Source organism: Phyllobates terribilis, unplaced genomic scaffold (assembly GCF_046119375.1).
Source record: "Phyllobates terribilis strain yellow unplaced genomic scaffold, ASM4611937v1 Scaffold_4__5_contigs__length_816908805, whole genome shotgun sequence".
Lineage (NCBI taxonomy): Eukaryota > Metazoa > Chordata > Amphibia > Anura > Dendrobatidae > Phyllobates > Phyllobates terribilis.
Window position 1 is genome coordinate 663,365,132 of NW_027362764.1, and position 26,188 is coordinate 663,391,319.

Genomic DNA, 26,188 nt, shown 5'->3' on the forward strand with positions numbered 1-26,188 from the left:
TTGGGGAAAAATACTGTTTGGGCGCACGGCAGGGCTCGGAAGGGAAGGAGCGCCATTTGACTTTTTGATTGTAAAATTTGCTTGAATAATTAGCGGATGCCATGTTGTGTTTGGAGAGCCCATGTGTGCCCAAACTTTGGAGCTCCCCCACAAGTGACCCCATTTTGGAAACTAGACCCCCCAAGGCACCTTTCTAGATGCATAGTGAGCACTTGGAACCCCCAGGTGCTTCACAAATTGATTCGTAACAATGAAAAAGTGAAAAAAAAAAACACTTTTTCATTTTTATGAATCAATTTGTGAAGCACCTGGGGTTCCAAGTGCTCACAATGCATCTAGATAGGTGCCTTGGGGGGTCTAGTTTCCAAAATGGGGTCACTTGTGGGGGAGCTCCAATGTTTGGGCACACAGCGGCTCTCCAAACGCAACATGGTGTCGCTAACAATTTGAGCCGATTTTCCGTTAAATTTGTTAGAGGACACCATGTTGCATTTAGAGAGTCCCTGTGTGCCCAAACATTGGAGCTCCCCCACAAGTGACCCCATTTTGGAAACTAGACCCCCCAAGGCACCTATCTAGATTCATAGTGAGCACTTGGAACCCCAGGTGCTTCACAAATTGATTCATAAAAATGAAAAAGTGTTTTTTTTTTCACTTTTTCATTTTTACGAATCAATTTGTGAAGCACCTGGGGGTTCCAAGTGCTCACTATGCATCTAGAAAGGTGCCTTGGGGGGTCTAGTTTCCAAAATGGGGTCACTTGTGGGGGAGCTCCAAAGTTTGGGCACAGAGGGGCTCTCCAAACGCAATGTGGTGTCCGCTAACAATTTGAGCCGATTTTCCATTCAATTTGTTAGCGGATACCATGTTGCATTTAGAGAGTCCCTGTGTGCCCAAACATTGGAGCTCCCCCACAAGTGACCCCATTTTGGAAACTAGACCCCCAAGGCACCTATCTAGATTCATAGTGAGCACTTGGAACCCCAGGTGCTTCACAAATTGATTCATAAAAATGAAAAAGTGTTTTATTTTCACTTTTTCATTTTTACGAATCAATTTGTGAAGCACCTGGGGGTTCTAAGTGCTCACTATGCATCTAGATAGGTGCCTTGGGGGGTCTAGTTTCCAAAATGGGGTCACTTGTGGGGGAGCTCCAATGTTTGGGCACACAGGGGCTCTCCAAACGCAACATGGCGTCCGCTAACAATTTGAGCCGATTTTCCATTCAATTTGTTAGCGGACACCATGTCGCGTTTGGAGAGCCCGTGATGTGCCTAAACAGTGGAGCTCCCCCACAAGTGTCCCCATTTTGGAAACTATACCCCTCAAAGATTTTATTAAGGTGTATAGTGAACATTTTGAACCCAGAGGTACGGCACATTATTTGTTTACATTAGGTCATCATATTGAATAAGTTGTCATTATTCTTGAGCGCAAGTGCTCGCTACTTGAGTTTGCATTGGGTACTCAGGTATGCACCATGTACAGCGTGTGCTCGAGTGACATGCTCGAGTCCCTGCTCCGCATGTTTCACGGTTATTATACACCCAAAAAAAAACATGCGGGGATCGCTCGTGCATGGCAGGCAATCCCCGTAAAGTTTTTTGGCCGCGAAGCAAATGGGGCAGAGACTCGAGCATGTCACTCAAATACCCACGATACTAAATGCATACCAGAGCACCCGATGCAAACTCAAGTAGCGAGCACTTGCTCTCAACACTAGTCGCCATATCGTCATCTTTTTTTCTTACTTTTGAAAAAAATCCCAACCCCAGCCCTAACCCTAGCACAACCCTAGCCCCAGCACAACCCTAGCCCCAGCACAACCCTAGCCCCAGCACAACCCTAGCCCCAAACCCAGCCCTAACCCTAGCCCAATCCTAACTCAAGAGTTTATTTTTGACGCCGTTCCTTGTGCGGTATAAGTGATTAGACGACTTTATTCTTCGGGTCGGTGTGATTACAGCAATGCCAGAATCATATGTGGTTTTTATGACTGACAGCTGTCACACACTAAAAGACGCATTTTTTGTAAAATCTAGTTTTTGCGTCGCCATATTTTGAGAGCTATAATTTTTCCAGATTTTGGCAGACAGTCATGTGACGGCTCGTTTTTTGCGGGATGACTTGATGTTGTTATTGGTGCCATTTTCAGGCACGTGACATTTTTTGATCGCTTTCTATTCCGATTTTTGGGAGGCAGAATAAACAAAAACCAACAATTCAGGAATTGTTTTTTTTTTTTTTTTTTATTCTGTTCCGCGTGTGGTAAAATTGATGAGGCAGCTTTACTCTTCGGGTCAGTACGTTTACAGCGGTACCACATTTGTATCATTTTTCTATGTTTTGGCGCTTATACACAATAAAAGCTATTTTATAGAAAAAAATATTTTTTAGTATCGCTTTATTCTGAGAGCTATAACTTTTTTATTTTACGGCTGATGGAGCTATATGGTGGCTTGTTTTTTGCGGGACGAGATGACGTTTTCAGTGGTATCATTTTTATTTATATGCGTCTTTTTGATCGCGTGTTATTCCACTTTTTGTTTGGCAGTATGGTGATAAAGCATTGTTTTTTTTTTGTTTTTTTTTACCGTGTTCACTGAAGGGGTTAACTAGTGGGACAGTTTTATAGGTCAGGTTGTTCCGGACGCGGCGATACCAAATATGTGTACTTTTATTGTTTTTTTTTATTTTTTTTATAATAATATTTATTGATGGGTACATTATATTTTTATTTTTGGTGTATTATTTTTTTTATTTTTTTATAATATTTTTGCACATTTTTTTTTTTTTTTTTCCACTTTCACACAGTTTATACACTTTATTACTTTGTCCCACTCTGGGGCTTTCACTTTTTTTTTTCTGATCGCCTGCATGGCACAGGAATGGAGCACCATCCCTATGCCATGAAGGCTGTCAGAAGTGCACAGTGTGAAGATTGCTTGGAGATGCACTGCGCATGTCCAAGCAATCTTCCTGCTCTCTGGTGACCCGGATGTTGTCATGACGACATCGGGTCGTCATGGCAATACCCGGGAAGCCTTTGCAGACTGCGCTGGAAGCCGGAAGAGGAGGTGAGTATCGCCGATCACCTCCCCTTGCCCCCGCAATGCCGCGATCAACTTCGATCGACTTCGATCGCAGCATCGCGGGGGTTAATGTGCTGGGAGCGGTGCGTGACTGCTCCCTGCACATAGTACCGGGTGTCAGCTGTGACAATCAGCTGACACCCGGCGGCGATCGCGCCCGCACAGCCTGTGTGCGCGCGCGATCGCGATGACGTACTAATACGGGTCTGGCTCTTAAGTCCCAGGGCACAGACGCGTATTAGTACGTCAGATGTTATTAAGGGGTTAAAATCTGTAGTAGTGAGAATGTGGACAGAGCAGGAGAAATTGCCGTCCGCACAGCAGGGGAACAGCTGACGTTACTGAACCCCAATGACATGGCAGCAAGTGTTGACTGTGCAGACAGCACTTCCAAGCGCCAACTGGCGGTGTTGGAGCTCAGGGATAATACTGAAAACAGAGGAGCCAGAGGTGTAATTGGAGGAGGTTTTAAATCAGTAGTACAGTGGATGTGGACAGAGCGGGAGAAAGTGCTATCCGCACAGCAGGGGAACAGCTGACGTTACTGAACTCCAATAACATGGCAGCAAGTGTTGACTGTGCAGACGGTACTTCCGAGCGCCAACTGGCGGTGTTGGAGCTCAGGGATAATACTGAAAACAGAGGAGCCAGAGGTGAAATTGGAGCAACTTTAAAATCTGTAGTAGTGAGAATGTGGACAGAGCAGGAGAAATTGCCGTCCGCACAGCAGGGGAACAGCTGACGTTACTGAACCCCAATAACATGGCAGCAAGTGTTGACTGTGCAGACGGCACTTCCGAGCGCCAACTGGCGGTGTTGGAGCTCAGGGTTAATACTGAAAACAGAGGAGCCAGAGGTGTATTTGGAGGAGGTTTTAAATCAGTAGTACAGTGGATGTGGACAGAGCAGGAGAAAGTGCCATCCGCACAGCAGGGGAACAGCTGACGTTACTGAACCCCAATAACACGGCAGCAAGTGTTGACTGTGCAGACGGCACTTCCGAGCGCCAACTGGCGGTGTTGGAGCTCAGGGATAATACTGAAAACAGAGGAGCCAGAGGTGTAATTGGACCAACTTTAAAATCTGTAGTAGTGAGAATGTGGACAGAGCAGGAGAAATTGCCGTCCGCACAGCAGGGGAACAGCTGACGTTACTGAACCCCAATAACACGGCAGCAAGTCTTGACTGTGCAGACGGCACTTCCGAGCACCAACTGGCGGTGTTGGAGCTCAGGGATAATACTGAAAACAGAGGAGCCAGAGGTGTAATTGGAGCAACTTTAAAATCTGTAGTAGTGAGAATGTGGACAGAGCAGGAGAAATTGCCGTCCGCACAGCAGGGGAACAGCTGACGTTACTGAACCCCAATGACATGGCAGCAAGTGTTGACTGTGCAGACAGCACTTCCAAGCGCCAACTGGCGGTGTTGGAGCTCAGGGATAATAGTGAAAACAGAGGAGCCAGAGGTGTAATTGGAGCAACTTTAAAATCTGTAGTAGTGAGAATGTGGACAGAGCAGGAGAAATTGCCGTCCGCACAGCCGGGGAACAGCTGACGTTACTGAACCCCAATGACACGGCAGCAAGTGTTGACTGTGCAGACGGCACTTCCGAGCGCCAACTGGCGGTGTTGGAGCTCAGGGATTACAGTTCAAGTGGTAGAAACATGAACAGAACAGGAGACCTGGATACTTTTGCCAACAATTATTTATTCTGGAAGAGGACTGGCAAATTCATGAGAGATCCAGGCCTTGTTCATTTTGAGAAAAGTAAGCCGGTCAACGTTATCGGAGGATAGTCGCATGCGACGGTCTGTTAGTACACCACCTGCGGCACTAAAGACGCGTTCCGATAATACACTAGCAGCAGGGCAAGCTAGCACCTCCAATGCATACTGACTTAGCTCTGGCCAAAACTTGAAGGGAGAAGAGCCGTCTGGGAGTACACTAAGAGGGCAAGACATGTAGTCTGTCACCATCTGACGGAAACGTTGCCTCCTGCTGACTGGAGCCGTCTGTGATGGTGTAGACACTTGTGGCGGCGGGGACACAAAACTTTGCCACATTTCGGCCATACTGGTCTTGCCTTGTGCTGAGGCGCTGCTTCTGCTCCCTCTTTGTGCAGAGCTTCCTCCACTGCCTCGACGCACTGAGCTGCTTTGTAAAGCACTAGCAGCACTGCTCTCGGTTGGAATGGAGAACATGATGGAATGCACCAGTGCGTCTTGGTACTCCCGCATTTTACGCTCCCGGTTCAACGGTGTTATGAGGCTTTGTAAGTTGTCCCGGTAGTGAGGATCTAGGAGGGTGGACACCCAATAATCAGCCGTGTTGAGAATGTGGGAGATGCGGCGGTCGTTTCTCAGGCACTGCAGCATGAAATCAACCATGTGCTGCAGACTGCCAACTGGCCAAGAAACGCTGTCCCCTGCTTGAGGCGTGATCTCTGCCTGCTCTGCATCACCCCACCCTCGCTCTAGATACTGACTACTAGAGTATTGTGTACCTCCCTCCTCTGGACAGATGTCTTCCTCATCCATTGACTCCTCCTCATCCTCCTCACAAAGTGTCCCCTGCCTAGGCCTTTGTGAGGAACCACGTTGCGCAGACTGTAGAGAAGCAGATGGCATTTGTGACTCCTCATCCTCCACCTCTTCCAAAACCTCGTCCCTTAGTGCTTGCAGTGTTTTTTCAAGCAGGCAGATAAGGGGGATAGTCATGCTGACTAGTGCATCATCTGCACTCGCCATCCGCGTGGAATAATCGAAGGCACGCAAAACGTGGCAAATGTCCTTCATAGAGGCCCACTCAGTGGTGGTGAAGTGTGAACGGCGCGCACTGCGACTTGTTTGCGCCTGCTGCAGCTGGTACTCCATTACTGCTGCCTGCTGCTCACACAACCTCTCCAACATATGTAACGTTGAATTTCACCTGGTGGGTAGGTCACATATGATGCGATGTTCCGGAAGACGTAATCGGCGCTGCAGAGCTGCAATGCGTGATCTTGCATTGCTGGAACGCCACAAGTGAGCGCACTCTATGCGGACCTTGTGAAGCAGTGCATCAAGATCCGGATAGTCCCTCAAAAAACTCTGCACGACCAAGTTGAGCACATGTGCCAGACATGGGATGTGAGTGAGGTTGCCTAGGCCCAGAGCTGCCACCAGATTTCGGCCATTGTCACACATGCCTGGCTGGAGATTCGCTGGCACAAACCACACGTCGCTCTGCTGCTTGATGGCATTCCAGAGCTCCTGCGCTGTGTGGCTTCGATTCCCCAAAGAAATTAATTTTAATACGGCCTGTTGACGTTTGGCCACGGCTGTGCTCATATTGGTCACCATAACAGGTAACCGTTCACGGGTCGATGTGGAGGTAGACCGTGACGGCTCCTGCAGCGCTGATTCAGAGGAACTGGAGTATGAGGAGGAGTCAATGTGTACAGACTGGATTCCTGCAATCCTTGGAGTTGGCAGAACACGTACAGCGCCACTCTCAAGATCTGTACCCGGCTCCACAACATTTACCCAATGGGCAGTGAGGGAAAGGTATCGTCCCTGTCCATGCTTACTGGTCCATGCATCGGTGGTCAGGTGGACCTTGCTACTGACGGCGTTTTGTAGCGCATGTTTAATTTTTCCCTCCACATGATGTTGCAGGGCAGGGACGGCTTGCCTGGTGAAATAAAATCGGCTGGGCACGTTGTATTGTGGGACTGCCAGTGCCATAAAGTTACGGAATGTGTCAGTCTCCACCAGCCTGAATGATAGCATTTCAAGGGCCAGTAGTTTAGCAATGCCAGCATTCAGAGCCTGTGCTCGGGGGTGGTTTGCCGAGTATGGGCGCCTTTTCTCCCATGCTTGTGCTAACGATGGCTGTAGACTGGCCTGGGAGTGTGAGAATGACTGGGAAAGTGGTGCTGTGGGTGGAATTACACTGTGTCTCTGTACAACAGTGCCAGAGATTCTTCCATGGCGATCCTGTGAGGAAGCCGAACCAGCTGTGTGTGAGCTGGAGGAAGAGGCTACAACACGAGCTGAAGAGGTGGTAGGTGGCGCTGTAGGTTGGCCTAGGTCTTCAGTGTGTTTTTGTAACTCCACCACGTGCTTGGTCCGCACATGTTTCCACATATTTGTGGTATTGAGGTTGCTGACACTTTTCCCTCTTTTCACCTTCTGATTACACAGCTTGCATTTGACAAAGCAAATGTCATCTGCAACTGTGTCAAAAAAGGACCAGGCACTGCAAGTCTTGGGAGCGCCCGCTTTGGATTTTGGAAGAGCCATGCTCTTAATGGGTGCCGAAGTGGAGGCTACAGGCAACCAAGTCTGCCCCCTCCCTCTCCCTCCTTTTTGGGCTGTTCGGGGAATCTCTTCCTCAGAGCTGCTCCCACCACCTTCCTGTCCCTCATGCCATGATGGGTCAAGGACCTCATCATCTACACCACCCTCTTCAAACAACTGCTTCTCCTGGGTAGTCTCGACAGCACAGTACGCACCAGAAAGTGGCACCTGAGTCTCATCATCAGATGCGTACTGAGGTGTGCTGCTGACCATAGGCACTGGCCCACCCGCCTCTTCAGATTCAGAGAGAAAAAACGGTTGTGCATCACTGCATACTACCTCTTCTTCAAATTCTCGAATTCTGCTTGGCTGGCCCCCTCTTTCCAAGCCAAGAGATTCAGAGAACAGAAGTAGAGATGGCTCCTGTCCAGGGCTCTCTGACTGCCTGGGCAATTTGGCAGGTGGTGAAGAGACAGATGGGTGCTCTTCAGTGCTCAGGACCTGAGAGGATCTGGAACTAATTGAAGTCGATGCGTTAGCTGCCATCCATCTGACAACGGCTTCAATTTGGTCCTCCCGCAGCAGTGGGGTACGGCTAGCTCCTACAAAGCTGCGCATAAAGGACTGTTCCCTGGTAAAACTGGGGGATGCTGAGTCACTGGTGCCCGCAGCAGGCACAGAATCCCCACGTCCTCTCCCTGCAGGCACAGAATCCTCACGTCCTCTCCCTGCAGAAACTCCACGCCCACATGCCTTACTCCCTGCCTTCTTCATCTTGGTAGACTGATAAAGATAGGCAGAAAAGTACTAAGGGCTTAGTGTGCTTATTCCTGAACAGCTGCTAACAGGTATAAGAAACACTAATTTTATAAAGTGTGGACTAGACTTTAATATGAGCTAATGTGGCCTACACAACTGTAAAGTGGAGTGTTTGGTGAACTTTATTTAGGTTTTTTTGTCACAAAAAGACACTGGATGTGCCTAAAGATGTAATAACGATAGTATCACAAACTTTTTGTAGCTATTACAATGTAGGAAAGTAACCTACAATGCAATAGATGAGGCTGCAAAAAATAGGCTAATACTAATTTGGCTGGGGCTGCAGGGCCCAATGCTGCAGAAAGGCTCCTCTAACTACTCCTATATAGTGTGTTTGGAACCAATTTAGCTGAATACGGATGGAACCACCACACTAATAGGAGAAATCAGGAAAAATTATGAATTGGCAAAAAAGGACAATGTATGAGGCAGTGACACACACTGAGTGCACTACAACCAGACGTGGTTGAAGCACACACTACAGGGTGAGCTGCACTCACACACCAGACCTTGCAGACAGCGGTGAACAGTACAGATGCAGAGCACTGTGCACTAGCGCTGCAAGACCAAAAAAATTTCTCTATCTACTCCTATATAGTGTGTTTGGAACCAATTTAGCTGAATACGGATGGAACCACCACACTAATAGGAGATATCAGGAAAAATTATGAATTGGCAAAAAAGGACAATGTATGAGGCAGTGACACACACTGAGTGCACTACAACCAGACGTGGTTGAAGCACACACTACAGGGTGAGCTGCACTCACACACCAGACCTTGCAGACAGCGGTGAACAGTACAGATGCAGAGCACTGTGCACTAGCGCTGCAAGACCAAAAAAAATTCTCTATCTACTCCTATATAGTGTGTTTGGAACAAATTTAGCTGAATACGGATGGAACCACCACACTAATCGGAGATATCAGGAAAAATTATGAATTGGCAAAAAAGGACAATGTATGAGGCAGTGACACACACTGAGTGCACTATAACCAGACGTGGCTGAAGCACACACTACAGGGTGAGCTGCACTCACACACAGAGACCTTGCAGAAAGCGGTGAACAGCACAGAGAACTGTGCACTAGCACTGCAAGGCACAGCGATTTATAAAGTAGCTTGGGTAAAGCAGAATAGACCAAATAGGTAGCTAAAACTGTCCCTCAGAACAACAGCATCCTATCCCTAACTGAATTCACAGCAGAGTGAGCTCAAAATGGCGGCGGCGGCTTTTATAGTGTATTATGACATAATTTCAGCAGCCAATCACAGCCATGCCATTAGTTAAGATGCCTACATGCCTAACAGGATGTGCCCACACTTCTTAGGATCCTCATTGGCTGAATAAAATGAAAATGGCTCATTGCATTATGGGAACTTCCGATTCCGGTATACGATATTGCAAAAGTATCGGAATTAAGTATCAGAATTCCGATACCGCGAATATCGGCCGATACCCGATATTTCAGTATCGGAATGCTCAACACTACCTATAGCCCAACATATTGGTCTAGAGCAGCGGTCCTCAAATTTTTTAAACAGGGGGCCAGGTCACGGTCCCTCAGACCATTCGAGGGCCGGAATATAGTTTTTAAAAAAAACTATGAACAAATTCCTATGCACACTGCACATATCTTATTTTGAAGTTAAAAAACAATACAGGAACAAATACAATATTTAAAATGAAGAACAAGTAAAGTTAAATCAACCGGTATTTCAATAGGTAGGTAACTGTACCCAATAGGCAGCATAGGTCCCCAATAGGCAGGTAAATGTACCCAATAGGCAGCATAGGTCCCCAATAGGCAGGTAAATATCCCCAATAGGCAGGTAAATGTCCCCAATAGGCAGGTAAATGTCCCCAATAGGCAGCAAAGGTCCCCAATAGGCAGCATAGGTCCCCAATAGGCAGCATAGGTCCTCAATGGGCAGGTAAATGTTCCCAATAGGATGGCTGTTTCCCCCTTATAATGCCATATGCAGGCTGTTCCCACCCTTATAATGCCCCATGCAGGCTGTTCCCCCCTTATAATGCCCCATGCTGGATGCCACCCCCCATATAATGCCCCATGCAGTATGTCCCTTTCTCACACCATATAATGCCCCATGCAAGATATCACTCCCCTGTCTTTATAATGCCCCATGCAGGATGTCCCTTTCCCCCCATATAATGCCCCATGAAGGATGTCACCCCCCATATAATGCCCCATGCAGGATGTCACCCCCCATATAATGCCCTATGCAGGATGTCACCCCCCCATATAATGACCCATGCAGGATATCACTCCCCTGTCTTTATAATGCCCCATGCAGCATGTCACCCCCCCCATATAAGGCAGCATGTCACCCCCCATATAATGCCCCATGCAGCATGTCACCCCCCATATAATGCCACATGTAGGATGTCACCCCCCATGTAATGCCCCATGCAGGATATCACTCCCCTGTCTTTATAATGCCCCATGCAGCATGTCACCCCCCATATAATGCCCCATGCAGCATGTTACCCCCCATATAATGCCCCATGCAGCATGTCACCCCCCCATATAATGCCCCATGCAGCATGTCACCCCCCCCCCATATAATGCCACATGCAGGATGTCACCCCCCCATTTTATGCCCCATGCAGCATGTCACCCCCCCATATTATGCCCCATGCGGCATGTCACCCCCCCATCTTATGCCCCATGCAGGATGTCCCTTTCCACCCATATCATGCCCCATGCAGGATGTCACCCCCCCATATAATGCCACCTGCAGCATGTCACCCCCCCATATAATGCCAAATGCAGCATGTCACCCCCCCATATAATGCCCCATGCAGGATGTCACCCCCCATATTATACCCCATGCAGGATGTCACCCCCCATATTATACCCCTTGCAGGATGTCACCCTCCATATAATGACCTATGCCTCCATACATTAAAAAAAAAAAATCCAATACTCACCTCACTTCTCACTTTCTGCCGCTGCCGCTGCTCTGGTCTGTACTCCAGCGTTGTGGCGGCGTTGTCCCGCTCTGCGCTGCCTGTGACAGCACTCGGGAGAGCGCGGTGTAAAGACGTCACCGCGTCCTCTGACCTGAGACGTCACAGGAAGCGCAGAGCAGGAAGACAGCGGATCTGCAGAGGCATGGGGAGATCACGGGGCCCTGAGCAAGCGGGGGGAAGGGCGGGTAATGGCACCGCTCTCCTCTCCTCCGCCCATAGCCCGGCGGGCCGGATGAAAGTCCTCCGTGGGCCGCATGTGGCCCGCGGGCCGTAGTTTGAGGACCCCTGGTCTAGAGGAAGGCAAAAACTCCATGAGGCAGACCCTAATAGCTTCATATTAGGGAAAATTCCTTCCTGACTCAACATGTGGCAATCAGACTAGCTCCCTGGATCAATGTGCCATCAAAGAATCTTATGCCCATTACCTGTGATATTATATTTTTCAAGAAAGGGTTCCAGGACTTTCTTGAATTTTAGTAGTGAATCAACCATTACATCATGTGGCAGAAAATTCCACAGTCTCACTGCTCTAAGGAATCTGCATCTGTGAATATGATTAAACTTTCTTTCCTCTAGATGTAGAGTATTCCTCCTTGTCCTCGTCACAGGCCAAGATGTGAAAAGATAATTAGAAAGATCTCTGTACTGTCTCCTCATACACTGACAAGCAAAAGGGTAACAAATAGTGTTGAGCGAGTATGTTCTGTTAACCCTTTCGCCGAGTACGCTCAGGCCGAGCACCGAGTATTTATAGCTGCTCGGTGATATGCTTGAATCGCTCCCGTGTGCATGATTTGCAACTGTTTGACAGCTTTATTACATGGGAGGAATGTCTATTTCTTACAGATTCCTCACAAGTAATAAAGCTGCCAAAGAAGTGCAAATCATGCACACGGAGGGATTCAAGCATATCACCGATCAGTTATAAATACTCGGAGCTCGGACCGAGCGTACTCGGACAGAACATACTCACTCAACACTAGTAACAATGTTTTGAACTTTTGACTTTCAGGCTCCTTATCTCACCATCCACTACTGCTTCGAACATGAGACTACCATTATTTTCTAGACAATCATCTTGGCTATCTCAAACATAAATTTGACTTGCAACTATTTAGCATGTGATTAATTATGTAGATTCTTGTCTTGTCACTTCATTGTTACTGTTTTGCTCCTAAAAATCTAAATTTAAATGTTTATTATTTTGTTTGCAAGATACTCACATATAGCTCAGCAATAAGACCACTATCAATCTTGGTCGAGCATCCAACGCCTTTAGCTGTGAAACAACCCCATATCATCAGGCTTCCTCCATTGAACTTTACATTTCCTTCAATTTCTTGATCTGTTAGCCCCTTTTTCACTTGTTTCTTCCAGATCCTTTTGCACCCATCAGAGCCTAGTCTATTGGCTTTCGTCTCATTGCTCCAAATCATTCGTTTCCAATCTTCTACTGTCCACTTTTCATACTTTTTTGCAAGCTCAAGCCGACGCTTCTTATGATGATATTGAAGTCAAGGTTTCTTCACCTTATTTCGGGCCACCATTCCAGATTTGTATAACGTGCCTCACACGGTGCTTGCATGGACGTCTGTCATCTTACTATTATGAACCTACGGGCCACTTCCTCTGCCATGTTTGTCACGCCAGAACTGACAGACCCCGTGTTGAGCCGACTTGTTGACTCCGTTATTTTGCCTGTACGTCCACCTTTTGGCTTCTCAATGGATGTATGGACTTAATTTTGTATTCTTCCAACTGTCATGGCACTCACATCATGCAGTTTGGCAATTTTCTTGGCCGAGAGACTGCTATCGATGAGTTGGATGATGCAGTTTCTCTTTAAGTGGGAAATCATCTTTATGGCGGCTCCTCGATTCAAACCAGTGACCTTTCGCTTGGGAATCAACATAATAACACACTGAGCTATTACGAAATGTGAGAACAGGTTGTATTTAGTAATATACAGGAAGAAAAAGATTGTCTCACCCCCAGGAGCAAAACAGCAACAATGCAGTGACATGACAAGAATCTGCATAGCTAATAATATGCAAAATAGTGACAAGTAGTGATGAGCGAGCACTAAAATGCTCGGTTACTCGTCGCTCGGGTAGAGCAAATTGGAATGCTCGAGGGCTCGGTCCGAGCCCAATGTAAGTCTATAGGAAAATCGAACATTTTTCAGGTGGTTCCTCCCGGCGGTCTGCAGAGGGCCTAAAAATTGTCCAAATCGATGGGAACAGTGCTCAAATGGCATGGGAACAGTATGGGGAAGACCCCTGGAAGCATTTCTGACTCCCAGGTCACTGCTGTCAGCAATGTTGTCAGAGGTATTACGCCACTTTTAAGGACTCACAATAAAACATACAAAGACTAAACCAAAATGGATTTTCCTGGGAAATATGTTAAGGAACATCCTTTCCAGGGTAATGACTTGTATATAAGGCAAAATAAATAATCAAAAACAAAAATGCTCCTCCACACCTTGGGCTATGTTCACACATAGCGTTTTTGATGCGTTTTTGCACTTTTGCATTGCTTTCAACCGTGACAAATGCATTCATCCGGAAATGTGATTTTAACATTTTACAACCTTATCTGGCCATGTGGTATGTGAAACATCATCACACATCCTGTTTCATTTATGAAGGAGGGATTGTAAAAGTCATAAACACTATTTTTACAGCCTTACTATTCTTAAAGGGCCAGCAGTCAGCTATGCTTTGTTGTTCCCATTATTAAAGAGTGGGTCTTCTATACTATTTTTGATGAAAAGCAGTGGGTGCTAGGCCTACCAATAATGTGGACACACTCCTATACCTCTTAGACAAAGAGGAGGGTCTCAGTAAAAAAATGTTTCCATTATAAAGGAGTGGGTTTCCTACAGTGGTAATGCCCATGCTGTGACTGCAAGGGCTGCCAAAATTTGGGAAAAATCCCACTAACAATTTAAACACACATACAGCTGGGCTACAGGGTCTGCTATATAGTTATAGGGTATGCAGTGAGTCCAACGGCTGCCAAAATTTAGGAAAAACCCCACTAACAATTCCAACACACATATAGCTGAGCTACAGAAACGACATGTTCCCATTAGAAATGAGAGGGTCTGCTATACAGTTATAGGGTATGCAGTGAGTCCAATGGCTGCCAAAATTTAGGAAAAACTCTACTAACAATTTACAGACACAGACTGGGCTACAATAAAGAGTACGACATTAAAAAGGAGTGAGTCTCCCATACTGTTTGCCTATGGAGTGAGTGCAATGGCTGCCAAAAATTTGGAGAAAGTCCCATGTCCCTTGCAATAGACGTAGAGGTTGGAAGGCCTCCTGAAAACAATATTCCCATTATTAGGAAGTGGGTCTCCCATACTGTTTGCCTATGCAGCGGATGCAACGGCTGCCAAAAATTTGGAGGAACTCCAATGTCCCTTGGAAGAGACGTAGATTTGGTGATATGGTAGATATGGTGTGGTGGTGATATGAAGGAGGATGTGGAGGATGAGGATGAGGAGAAGGAGGAGGACAAGATCAAATAGACAAAATCAGGAAGCGTATACCCATGTCTGGGTGTGAAGACAGAGGTGCATGGGAATAGAATTAGCCCTCCCAAAAAAAGACACTGTATTTGAGTTTATGTTTAGTTTATGTTGAGTTTATAAAAATAAAAACTATTATTATTATTATTATTATGTTACGCTGCTATCATTCAGTGGTGTTGAGAAGTCTGGCCCAATCCATCCCTTATTCATTTTTATAAGTGTCAGCCTGTCAGCATTTTCAGTTGACAGGCGGATGCGCTTACCGGTTGTAATTCCACCGGCGGCACTAAAAACCCACTCTGACAAAACGCTAGCGGCAGGGCAGGCCAAGACCTCCAAGGCATAGAGAGCCAGTTCATGTCATGTGTCCAGCTTGGATACCCAATAATTATAAGGCACAGAGGAATCACGGAGGACATTGGTACGGTCGGCAAGGTACTCCCTCACCATCTTCCAAAATTTTTCCCTCCGTCGGAGAGTACCCCACGCCTCAGGGCCTGTGAGATGGGAGGGTTTGAGAAAACTGTCCCAGAACTTTGACAGTGTTCTCATGCCTCTGCTGGATTACATTTGTGTCTCTCTCGCCTGTACTCTTTTTGTTGTCCAACGAACTGTGACCTCTGCCGCCAGTGTTTTCAGATGAGAATTTTTTAAATAATTCCGCAACAAGGGCCTTCTCGTACTGCACCATTTTATTAGGCCTGTCCTGCAAGGGAATAAGAGACAGAAAGTTCTCCTTGTAACGTGGGTCTAGAAGTGTCTGACATTCATGTCCACTTCTGAAGTTTTATGTGTGGAGTCTGACCTGAATACTGATGGCCTTGTTGATGCTGGTAGTCAACAACTGCCCTCTTCTGCTCACAAATCCTTCCCAACATTTGCATTGTAGAGTTGCAATGCAATGCATGGGGACATTGCAGATCAGTCGGTGAGCTGGAAGCTGCAAACGCTGCTGAAGCACGGCGAGGGCGGTGTAAGCTGTAGCTGACTTTCTAAAATGGGCACATGGCGTACTTTGACAATCAGATCTGGCAGATCCGGGTAGGTTTTGAGAAACCGCTGAACCACGAGGTTAAGCACATGGGCCAGGCATGGTACGTGTGTGAGCTCGCCTCACCTCAGAGCCGCCACCAGGTTCCGGCCATTGTCAAACACGACTATGCCTTGCTGTAGGGTCAGTGGTGTCAGCCACAGATCTGCCCGCTCTTTCAGAACAGTCCACAATTCTTCAGCATTGTGCGGTTTGTCACCTAAGCATATTAGCTACAGCACACCCTGTTGCCGCTTGGCTGAGGTAGTGTTGCAGTGCTTCCAGTTTGCGACTGATGTGGTCATTTTGGAGATGGAGGCTGAAGATGAGGAAGAGGATATGCAGGAGCTGTAGAATGTGGGGGCAGCCCTTACTGACCCAGGGCCCGCAATCCTTGGAGTCGGGAGGACGTGTTACGTCCCAAGGTCCAACTGGGTCCCGGCTTCCACTATATTAACTGAGTGTGCCATCAGCGAGATGTACCGTACCTGCCCACAAGCACTTGTCCATGTGTCCGTGGTTAGGTGGACTTTCCTAGTAACTGTGGTGTTTAGGGCACGTCTAATGTTGTGGGACACGTGTTCATGTAATGCGGGGACGGCACACCGGGAGATATAGTGGCGGCTTGGGACCAAGTACCGAGGAACGGTAGCCACCATCAGGTTGCGGAAAGCTTCCGTCTCCACGAGCCTAAAAGACAACATTTCGAGCGCAAGCATTCACGAAATGTGTGAATTAACTGGTGTGGCCTGTGTGGCGTTGGCTGCATATTTGCGCTTTCTTTCCAAGGACTGGAGTTGGGAGAACTGAACGCAGAGCTGGGACAAGGACGTGGACGTGCTTGCTGATGGTGCTAGTTGAGAGTGTACAACAACACGTGCAGGGCGGGAGGCATCTTGGCATGTGCCATGGACAGGGGATTGGTGTGCACGCACAACAGCGGAACAAGCAGTGGTGTCACCTGCAGACACTGTTGCTGGACCCTGGCGTTCGGCCCGCTTAGTCGGGTGCTGTGCTGACATGTGCCTGATCATGCTGGTGGTGGTCAGGCTGGTAGTTTTGCTACCCCTGCTGATGCTGCCCTGGCAGGTGGTGCAAATAGCCTTTTTGGGGTTATCTACAGAGTCTTTAAAAAACAACCAGACTCGGGAAGACCTAACAGTTGTACTGGCAACCTCTGTCATTTTGGCGTGACAAGGAACACTTTCCCGCCTTGTGTCTGCGGCCACCACACTGCTTCTTCCTGCCTGTTGTAGTGCTATGCCTCCTCCCTCTGTTTGCTGCTGTCCTCGGTCTGTATGTCCCCCTGTAAGGTTGGGTCAGTTACTACAGTATGTCTGACAGAGATCCACGGTTTTGAATAGCAGGCCTGTAATTTACTAATACTATTCTACACAGAGATCTAATGTAAATAGCTTGACCAACACACTTCAACAGAATGGAAAAGGAGGCCAATATTTTCCACGTTCAGTTCAAATTTCTGGATTTTTATCTCTGAAATATGGAACAGATCTGGCTGTATTCTAGAGTGCTAACAAGCAAATGGAGCAGAAAAATGATTTACTCAGGATAGCTTTTTAAGCAAATAACCAGGATTAAGATAAAAAAAAATTGCGCTGGCCCCTAATATCTCGGACTATGTCTAGAAATATCTGTAATTATTACAGCAGCAGCAGACAGGACGTTCAATGGACCCACTTGCGCTATAAGCACTGCAGTCTGCCACATACACTGCCTGCCTGCCTAACACTGATTATGTGCACCTGGATTAGTCCTCAGAAGGACTGTTAGTTCATATGGATATATATATATAAATATATATATATATGTTGTGGAAAACCTATATTAACTGGTCATTCAATGGACCCTCTTGCACTATATGCACTGCAGTTTGCCACATACCCTGCCTGCCTAACTCCTGCTATCACCACTGAATATATGAAGCTGGATTAGTCCTCAGAAGGACTGTTAGTTCAGATAGATATATATATGTTGTGGAATACCTATACTAACTATAAACAAGCAAATCTCTCCCTGACTCAGCAGCACCTCTCCCTATTCTGCCTGTTTCCAAGGTAGACTGTGACGAACATAACGGCGCCAGGTCTTATATAGACCTGATGACACTGTGCGGCCATCCAATCACTGTAATGATGACATTGTGACTGAGGCATACCCCACCAGCAGCTGCATGACCACAATCCGACCTGCCACTTTACAGCCCCACCCCGTGGACAAAATGGAGGAGCTGTTAAAGCAGTTGGTACTGTCGTCACTGAATTTTGGGTCTTCTATCCTTTGGATTACGAGCACGGAGAGAATGAAGACACAGGACAGGATGTTTGTGTCTAAACATACTCTAAAAACTTTATTACAAAACACAGGGCTAATATACACCCTAAAGGCAGGAAACGGATTTGCCATATATGGTTCGATTATACAGTTTAGCTGAACAAGCGAAAAAAAGCTAGTTTCTGTATGCTTTAAAATATTTAATTAGACTTATCTAGTTAGCAAGGTCATTTCATCTTTCTGCAAGAACACATTATTGCTACAAGAAGAAACATCTGGCCAGGGAGAATCACTTTATCTTCTCCCAAGGACACGCTATTGATACAAGAAGGAACATTCATAGCTGTTGTTTTCACCTAAAATAACTGTCAGACTTATATAGCATAGATGGGGCCTTTAAACTTGAGGGACTCCATCTTCTGCTATAACAGTACTCACCCAGCAGCAGCAGGAGCAGGAACAACAGCACACTCAGCAGCAGCAGCTACTCTGCCAGCAGCAGCAAAAAACAAATGAACTGATGCTGCAACAGATTGCTGCCCTGTGGAAAACGGCCACAACGCCGATCCCGGAACGTCGAGAGGCCCGGGACAAGGTTCGCTCAGCGTTGAGGAAGATGGGACCAGAGGATGACGTGGAAGCCTTCCTGACCATCTACGAATGCACAACAGAGCGGGAAAACCTACCAGCCGGCAAGTGGGCGGAAGTGGTGGCTCTGATTTTAGTCGGCGATGCCCAGAAGGCCTACTTCGACCTCAGTCGGGAGGACGCCCAGGACTACCAGAGGCTCAAAGGTGAGATCCTTGCCCGACTGGGCGTCAATACATACGTGAGGGCTCAGCGCGTATATTCATGGGCCTTTGTGGAGACCCGACCCGTTCGGTCTCAGGCTTATGACCTTCTGCAGCTGGTAAGGAGGTGGCTCCAGCCTGAGTCTTTGACTCCAGCCCAGATGGTGGAGAGGGTGGTGGTCGACCGGCTGGTGAGGACTCTGACAGCCACTATCCAACCTTGGGTAGGGCAAGGGAACCCCGACACCCTCGACCAGGTGGTCAACCTGATCGAGCGGTACTCGGCCACTTAGGACTTTATACGGGACTCTGCCCCCTCGCTGCTGTCACACCGGACCCTGCCAGACCAGGAATCGGGAAAGGGGTCGCGTCCCTCTGCTGAGGACAGTCAGCACCGTATCCTTGCTGAAGGGGAACCCCGGAGTGAGAGTGTCAGGAGACCGGTTCCCTCCCATAAGGTCACAAGATCTAACAGTACCTCCACCATTAGGTGCTGGCGGTGTCAGGGGCCGGGACACGTGTTTGCTAAGTGCCCCCTGACTACAGAGTCCATGGACTACCGGGTCTCACTGTACACCCAGACTGTCTGCTCTGCGAGTGCCGACCCCTCCGGACAGTGAAACCCAACTGTGCCAGGTACTGGTTAATGGGTACCCAACGGAGGCCCTCTTAGACTCGGAGAGCCTAGTGACTTTGGTACATGAGTCACTGGTGGCAGGAGACAACCCCAGAGGATGGACAGTCGGGGTTGTGTGTATCCATGGGGACCTCCGAGAATACCCAACCGTGGAGGTAGTGTTGTCCATGCCATGTGGGGACATGAAACATGTGGTGGGGGTGGTAAAAACTCTTCCCTATGGAACTGTGTTGGGAAGAGACTTGCCCCTGTTCTGGACTCTGTGGGAGAACAAAAATCACTTTTCCCAGGTAAAATTTATCATGGGCGCTGTACCCGAAGAACCCGAGTCAGGGGTACCTGCCGTAGGAGTGTCCAACCTAGGGACAGAGTGTAACCCACGATAAGTTTTTCCCTAAAGGTGATGGCAGGAGAGGTCGAGGAGACCCCATTGATTCCCGAGCTGGAGGTGTCCCGGGGCACGTTTGGAACAGCTCAGCTACAGGATCCCACCCTGACTCAGGCACGGAAAAGGGTGTTAGAGGTAAATGGCATAGCTCAACAGCCCGGTGTAGATACTGTGATTCCACGCATGGTGGTCAACGGTGAGTTGCTCTATAGGGTAGAAAATATCGGGGACGAGGTCGTGGAACAGTTAGTGGTACCTCAATCGTACCGTCGGGCGGTTCTGGAGATGGCACACACACACACCTGCTGGGTGGACACTTAGGGGTTAAAAAGACGCAAGAGCGTATCTTGCAGCGGTTCTTTTGGCCGGGGATTTACGCGGTGGTTCAAAAGTACTTCAAATCCTGCCCCAAGTATCAGCTGACCACACCCACCGCAAGCTTCCGTAGCCCATTGGTACCTCCGTCAGTGATAGAGGTACCTTTTGAACGGATTGCAATAGATTTGGTAAGGCCCATTGTAAAATCTGCTCGTGGCCACCAAAATATACTTGTGGTCGTTGACTGTGCCACCCGGTACCTGGAGGCTATACCGCTATGCCACACCTCGGCAAAACTGATTGCACCGGAGCTGTTTGCAATGTTCTGTCACCTTGGGCTACCTAAGGAGATCCTGACGGATCAAGGGACCCTTTTTATGTCCAAGGTGACGAGAGAACTCTACAAACTGCTAAAAATAAAACAATTGCGCACCCCGGCGTACCACCCTCAAACCGACGGGCTAGTGGAACGGTTCAATAAAACTCTCAAATCCATGTTAAAAAAGGTGGTTTCTAAGTACGGAAGGGATTGGGACATGTTACTACTAGTGTTGAGCGAGCATGCTAGACGCTGCTCGGTACTCGCCCGAGTATCTCACTACTCGCGATGTTTCGGCGAGCACCGAGCATTTCCGGGTTACTCGGGTGGGAGCTTGGGTCTCGGCCCTGCACGTTTGGCGCTCTTTACAGAGCCAATGAACATGCAAGGATGGCCAGCCAGTCACTGTAATGCCGCAGCCATGTTGTTTGTGGGCATTACAGTGATTGGCTGGCCGCACAGCGTCACCTCAAGTATTTAAAACCGGGCGCCGCCATCTTGTGCACAGTCGCTCTGGATCAGACCGTGTAGGGTCACTGCTGCTGAGCTAGGGAGAGATTTTTACTCCAAAATAGTTAGTGTAGGGTCTCTAAAGCCTGCCAAATCAAACAAACAGTCCTTCTCAGGACTAATATCCATCCCAGATATCAGGCAGGCAGGCAGGCTGTATAGGAGATGCAGTGGTTATACCAGCAAACGCTGCATTACAGTCCTCTGTGCTCCTGTTGGTCAAATTGCTAGACTTATCACCCCGGTCTCAGGGGCCAGGAATTTTTTTTTTTTTTCATCTAAATCCGGTATTTTTTTTTCCTCAGTCAGACTGTCCAAATACGCGTCTTATTAACCTTTTGGTACTTCCACCCCTCCAAAAAAACTGAGTGTTTCTGTGACTGTTCAGACACCAATATATCTGTTTAAAAGAGTCTGGCATAGGCCAGAAAAATATAACTGTGGTTTTGCAGGTCCACTGGTGAAATCTCTGTATTATCCTGTTTTTGACATTTTTTACCGAAAAAAAATCCTGTAATAGTGTCTCCCTGACTGGTCAGACACCAATATATCTGTTTAAAAGAGTCTGGTGTACGCCACATGACTATAACTGTGGTTTTGCAGTTCCACGGGTCAAATCTCTGTATTATCCAGCTTTTGGTATTTTTTCCGTAAAGAAAAACAGTAATAGTGTCTCCCTGATTGTTCAGACACAAATATATCTGTTTCAAAGAGTCTGGTGTAGGCCAGAAAAATATAACTGTGGTTTTGCAGTTCCACGGTTCAAATCTCTGTATTATCCTGTTTTTGGCATTTTTTGCCTTAAAAAACAATCGTAATAGTGTCTCCCTGATGGGTCAGAAACCAATATATCTGTTTAAAAGAGTTTGGTGTAGGTCAGAAATATATAACTGTGGTTTTGCAGTTCCACAGGTCAAATCTCTGTATTATCCTGTTTTGGGCATTTTTTGCCGTAAAAAAAAAAGTAATAGTGTCTCCCTGACTGGTCAGAAACCAATATATCTGTTTAAAAGAGTCTGGTGTAGGCCAGAAAAATATAACTGTGGTTTTGCAGTTCCACGGTTCAAATCTCTGTATTTTCCAGCTTTTGGTATTTTTTCCGTAAAGAAAAACAGTAAGAGTATTCCCTGATTGCTCAGACACAAATATACCTGTTTGAAAGATTCTGGTGTAGGCCAGAAAAATATAACTGTGGTTTTGCAGTTCCACGGGTCAAATCTCTGTATTATCCTGTTTTTGGCATTTTTTGCCATAAAAAAAAACTGTAATAGTGTCTCCTTGACTGGTCAGACACCAATATATCTGTTTCAAACAGTCTGGTGTAGGCCAGAAAAATATAACTGTGGTTTTGCAGTTCCACAGTTCAAATCTCTGTATTATCCAGCTTTTGGTATTTTTTCCGTAAAGAAAAACAGTAATAGTGTCTCCCTGATTGTTCAGACACAAACATATCTGTTTAAAAGATTCTGATGTAGGCCAGTAAAATATAACTGTGGTTTTGCAGTTCCACGGGTCAAATCTCTATATTATCCTATTTTGGGCATTTTTTGCCATAAAAAAACTGTAATAGTGTCTCCTTGACTGGTCAGACACCAATATATCTGCCTAAAAGAGTCTGGTGTAGGAAAAAAAATATAACTGTGGTTTTGCACTTCCACGGGTCAAATTTCTGTATTATCCTGTTTTTGGCATTTTTTGCCTTAAAAAAAAACGTAATAGTGTCTCCCTGACTGGTCAGAAACCAATATATCTGTTTAAAAGAGTCTGGTGTAGGCCAGAAAAATAGAACTGTGGTTTTTCAGTTCCACGGGTCAAATCTCTGTATTATCCTGTTTTTGGCATTTTTTGCCGTAAAAAAAAAAACATAATAGTGTCTCCCTGACTGGTCAGACACCAATATATCTGTTTAAAAGAGTCTGGTGTAGGCCAGAAAAATATAACTGTGGTTTTGCAGTTCCACGGTACAAATCTCTGTATTATCCAGCTTTTGGTATTTTTGCCGTAAAGAAAAAGAGTAAGAGTGTTTCCCTGATTGTTCAGACACAAATATATCTGTTTGAAAGATTCTGGTGTAGGCCAGAAAAATAGAACTTTGGTTTTGCAGTTGCACGTTTCAAATCTCTGTATTTTCCAGCTTTTGGTATTTTTTCCGTAAAGAAAAACAGTAATAGTGTCTCCCTGATTGTTCAGACACAAATATATCTGTTTGAAAGATTCTAGTGTAGGCCAGGAAAATGTAGCTCTGGTTTTGCAGTTCCACGGTTCAAATCTCTGTGTTATCCAGCTTTTGGTATTTTTTCCGTAAAGAAAAACAGTAATAGTGTCTCCCTGATTGTTCAGACACAAATATATCTGTTTGAAAGATTCTGGTGTAGGCCAGCAAAATATAACTGTGGTTTTGCAGTTCCACGGTTCAAATCTCTGTATTATCCAGCTTTTGGTATTTTTTCCGTAAATAAAAACAGTAATAGTGTCTCCCTGATTGTTCAGACACAAATATATCTGTTTCAAAGATTCTGGTGTAGGCCAGAAAAATATAACTTTGGTTTTGCAGTTCCACGGGTCAAATCTCTGTATTATCCTGTTTTGGGCATTTTTTGCCATAAAACACTGTAATAGTGTCTCCTTGACTGGTCAGACACCAATATATCTGTTTAAAAGAGTCTGGTGTAGGACAGAAAAATATAACTGTGGTTTTGCAGTTCCACAGGTCAAATCTCTGTATTATCCTGTTTTTGGCATTTTTTGCCTTAAGAAAAAAACGTAATAGTGTCTCCCTGACTGGTCAGAAACCAATATATCTGTTTAAAAGAGTCTGGTGTAGGCCAGAAAAATATAACTGTGGTTTTGCAGTTCCACGGTTCAAATCTCTGTATTATCCAGCTTTTGGTATTTTTTTCCGTAAAGAAAAACTGTAAGAGTGTTTCCCTGATTGTTCAGACACAAATATATCTGTTTGAAAGATTCTGGTGTAGACCAGAAAAATAGAACTGTGGTTTTGCAGTTCCACGTTTCAAATCTCTGTATTTTCCAGCTTTTGGTATTTTTTCCGTAAAGAAAAACAGTAATAGTGTCTCCCTGATTGTTTAGACACAAATATATCTGTTTGAAAGATTCTGGTGTAGGCCAGAAAAATAGAACTGTGGTTTTGCAGTTCCACGGTTCAAATCTCTGTGTTATATAGTTTTTGGTATTTTTTTCCGTAAAGAAAAACAGTAATAGTGTCTCCCTGATTGTTCAGATACAAATATATCTGTTTGAAAGATTCTGGTGTAGGCCAGCAAAATATAACTGTGGTTTTGCAGTTCCACGGTTCAAATCTCTGTATTATCCAGCTTTTGGTATTTTTTCCGTAAAGAAAAACAGTAATAGTGTCTCCCTGATTGTTCAGACACAAATATATCTGTTTGAAAGATTCTGGTGTAGGCCAGCAAAATATAACTGTGGTTTTGCAGTTCCACGGTTCAAATCTCTGTATTATCCAGCTTTTGATATTTTTTCCATAAAGAAAAACAGTAACAGTGTCTCCTGATTGTTCAGACACAAATATATCTGTTTGAAAGATTCTGGTGTAGGCCAGAAAAATATAACTGTGGTTTTACAGTTCCACGGTTCAAATCTCTGTATTATCCACTTTTGGACCTTTTTTACATAAAAAAAACAGTTTGAGTGTGTTGCTGACTGTTCAGCCCCAAATATATCTATTAAAAAAGTCTGGTATAAGCCAGTAAATTAGAACTGTGGTTTTGCAATTCCACTGTTCAAATCTCTGTATTATCCAGCTTTTTGTCTGTTTTACGTAAAAAAAAAAAAAAAAATAGTGTCTCCCTGTCTGTTCAGTCACAAATATATCTGTTTAAAAGATTCTGGTGTAAGCCAGAGAAATAGAACTGTGGTTTTCCTCTTCCACAGTTCTAATCTCCTTTTTATTACTGTTTTTTTCATTGATAGTGTGACTGTAAGCTATTTTACTTAATTTACAATGGGCAAGGCGCATGGCAAGGGACGTGGAACAGGACGTTCTGGTGATGGTACGTGTAGAGGACGGGGCCGTGGCCAAGGTGAAAATGTGCCACGACCAACAGCCACATCTTCTCGCTCCCACTTCTTGATCGAATTACTAGGGAACCACACTACAACACCAGTATTGAGAACTGATCAGTGTGAACAGGTTATTAATTGGATAGCAGATAATACTTCCAGTTACCTGGGCACCACCACCTCCGGTCTGTCTTCCACACGGTCAAGTTTTAGTAGCCATGAGTCTCAACCGCATACTCCTCCTCACCCTGATGCTCCTTCGTCCCACCATGCCGAGTGTCGTCAGACAGCAAGTGATCCCACACTTGGACACTCTGAAGAGCTGTTCACTGGTCCATTTCCATATTTGTGCCCCTCGCCTGCTCCTCTTGAAGTGGTGGAAGAGGAGATCCCATGTAGCGATGCCCAAATATTTGAACAGCCACGGCCACAGGAAGTCGACGCTGGCAATTTGTCACAAGAGGTGGACGATGATGAGACACAATTGCCACGAAGTGAGAAGGAGGATCGTGGTGCGCAAGTGGAAGAGGATGAGGTGGTGGATGATCTAGTAACTGACCCAACGTGGCAGGAGGACACGCAGAGCGAGGCCAGCAGCACACAGGGGGAGGGAGGCAGAGTACCCCAACAGGCAGGAAGTAGCAGTGTGGTGGCCGCACACAGAAGGCGGGCAACAGTTCCCCGTAATACCAACACGAGGGACGTTGCCATTACAACCGGTAGGTCTTCCAGAGTCTGGAATTTTTTTAAAGACTCTGCTGATAACCCCAAAAAGGCCATTTGTACCACCTGCCATGCCAGCATCAGCAGGGGTGACAAAACTACCAGCCTGACCACCACAAGCATAATCAGGCACATGGCAGCAAAGCACCCGACTTTGTGGGGCGAACCCCAAGGTCCACGACCAGTGTCAGCGGGTGTCACCACTGCTTCTTCCGCTGTTGTGCGTGTAATAGAACCCCCTGTTGTGCGTGCAAGGCAATCCCCTGTCCATACTGCATGCAAAGATGCCCCCTCCTCTCAGTCTTCGCTTCTTATGGCAGTTTCTCAAGAAACAGCACCAACGTCCACTTCCAACCGCAGCATTCAATTGTCCATATTCCAGACCTTTGAACGAAAGCGCAAATTCGCAGC